Genomic DNA, 2371 nt, shown 5'->3' with positions numbered 1-2371 from the left:
TTAGCAGTGGTCAATAAAACTACGCCTTATGACCGACCTCTTGGTCTATCATAGGCGAGTTTGATGCTAAAAGCGTGAGCGAGACTCAACGCTTTGTGGATGAGCGATTAGCCATCGCACGTAAAGTCCGTGACGCAATGGCAAGCGCACAGGATAGGCATAACGATTATGCGGACCGAAATTGTCGCAAAAATAGTAAACGCTTTAGAATGGGTGAAAAAGTACTATTAAGTACTGCTACCCTACCTAAAAATGCAATTTCTGTACAACCTGGAGGTACTACGAAGTTGTTGCCGCGTTTCATTGGGCCTTTTACGGTGGTAGAAGACGGTGAAGACCTGAGTTATAGGCTCACCCTTCCCCCGTATATGACGACGCACCCTGTTTTTTACGTGGGTCGTCTGAAACGGTATGTAGACTCAAATGAGGCCACATACCCCCATCCGTCGAAGGAGACCGATGATGACGCCGACTGTGAGTCGAGCGTCGTTCGGGTGAGGGGGCTGTGAAGGCGAAAAGCTATCAGACCGATTCCTCCCACCACGAACAGGACTTGGAGAGCGAGAGACATCACGCGAGCAATGCGGATCCATCCGCATTATCCTCTTAAAGAGGTCCAAGCGAGTATTCAGGCATGGAAACACAGGTCGCTAGAGTGATTGAGAGAACTAGCGACGCGTAAAGCTGCTCGCAGTTCCTCGCTCCTCTTTGACGAATTTAAAATGTAAATTCGTTATTTAAGAGGGGATGGTGTAAAGGGATAAAGTTGCCCTAATGTTACACAGTCCCCGTTAAGTACACTTGGGGTACTTAAGGGGATGGTCAATTACTTCAATAAAGTAATTAGTCCCAGCACTCGGGTGTGGTTCACATTTGTGACCAACATTTGTGTATGCGATGCACACAGGTGCATTCACATTAGGAGAGATGACGCCCAGCGTCATTTCTGGTGACGGCTAGCGTCATCCGTTACGCGAGGTATGGAGAAAGATACGCTCGCAATACATAATAGTGTTATCTATGGAGATGACGTTTTCGATTAGTAAAAAGAGGTATTTATATTCAATACGATTAAGTATAAATTAGTCTGAAAATTACTTCCTACTTAGCAAGTGCGCACAAGGACTCGGATAACCGCTCCGTGACGACGCTTTACTAGAGTACATAGTGCGTTCGGTGAGGTCGCTAAGGCACCACCAGGTGTAACGGGGTGTATCGTTATATGAAATTAACACTTAAAGGTTGTTAATTAATATATTATTTAAAAGGTAGATAATATTTGGAAAATATTATCTAACATGGTAATATTCTAAAAGCTTATCCATTGGTGGATATAGGCCATTATATCTACTTTCTCCGCGGTCCAGTCAGCGCTGGACGCGCGCAAAGAGAAAGACAGATAAGACTTTATTACATGCTTTGTATTAGTTTATATTGAAGTTAGCTATAAGTAGATAGAACAGAAGAACTTAGTTATATTAATACAGGTTTTAATAAACCCTTTTTAAGCAATTATTTTAAAGAGAGTCTTCCTATGCACGTACTAGTGTACGTGAAGTGACGTGATGCACCACTCGCACTGGGCAGTGCGAAGTAGACTTGTACTGAAGCAGTACAAGTCATTAGTGCTCCGTTACACCCACCACAACTACTTCACTGTACGCAAGAGAAGACGGTCTAACCGCTTCCTCGCTGTGCAAGGATGTGTGTCTAAGTAGAGCGTGGCCGCATTAAGATGTGACCGCCTTCAGGTCTGGATTGTGGAGCCCAGATATTTCTCAAGCATTGTGGTTCTGATAAACTTAGTTCAGATAAACGCATTGTCAACTTCATGTTCCTTCTCAAGCACTTGAAAAGCGACTTGACGTGCCAAAGCTAGCAGGCCGATCGGCAACGCCCCCTAGCCCTAATCCGCGCAGTGGCAGCGCTAACGTAACGCGAGTGCGCGTGACAACTTAGTCTAGCAGATAAGAACCGCGAAAATAAATTTTAGACTTTGGCTAGACACCCCCCTCTCACTTAAAAGACCTAAAATAATAAAAATTAGGCTGCGCCTCCCGCAATTTCGGGGTCAGACTATTTATCGTGAGCAATGCAAGCCGCACTTCAGGTTGTAACGGGGTGTATCGTTACATGAAATTAACAATAAAAGATTGTTAATTAATATTATCCAAAAGGTAGATAATATTTGGAGAAAATTACTTTAAATAGTAATTTCCTGAATTCTTATCCATAAATAGGTATAGACCATTATGTCTATTTATTCCGCAGACTAATCAGCTGTAGAAGTAATCAAAGAGAGTTACGAGATAAGATAGATAAGAATTCATTTACATGTTTAGTATTAGTTTATAGTTAAGACAACATTTAC

This window comes from Bremia lactucae, linkage group LG3 (assembly GCF_004359215.1).
Source record: "Bremia lactucae strain SF5 linkage group LG3, whole genome shotgun sequence".
In the NCBI taxonomy this organism is placed as follows: Eukaryota; Oomycota; class Peronosporomycetes; order Peronosporales; family Peronosporaceae; genus Bremia; species Bremia lactucae.
Note: the sequence above shows the minus strand (reverse complement) of the source record.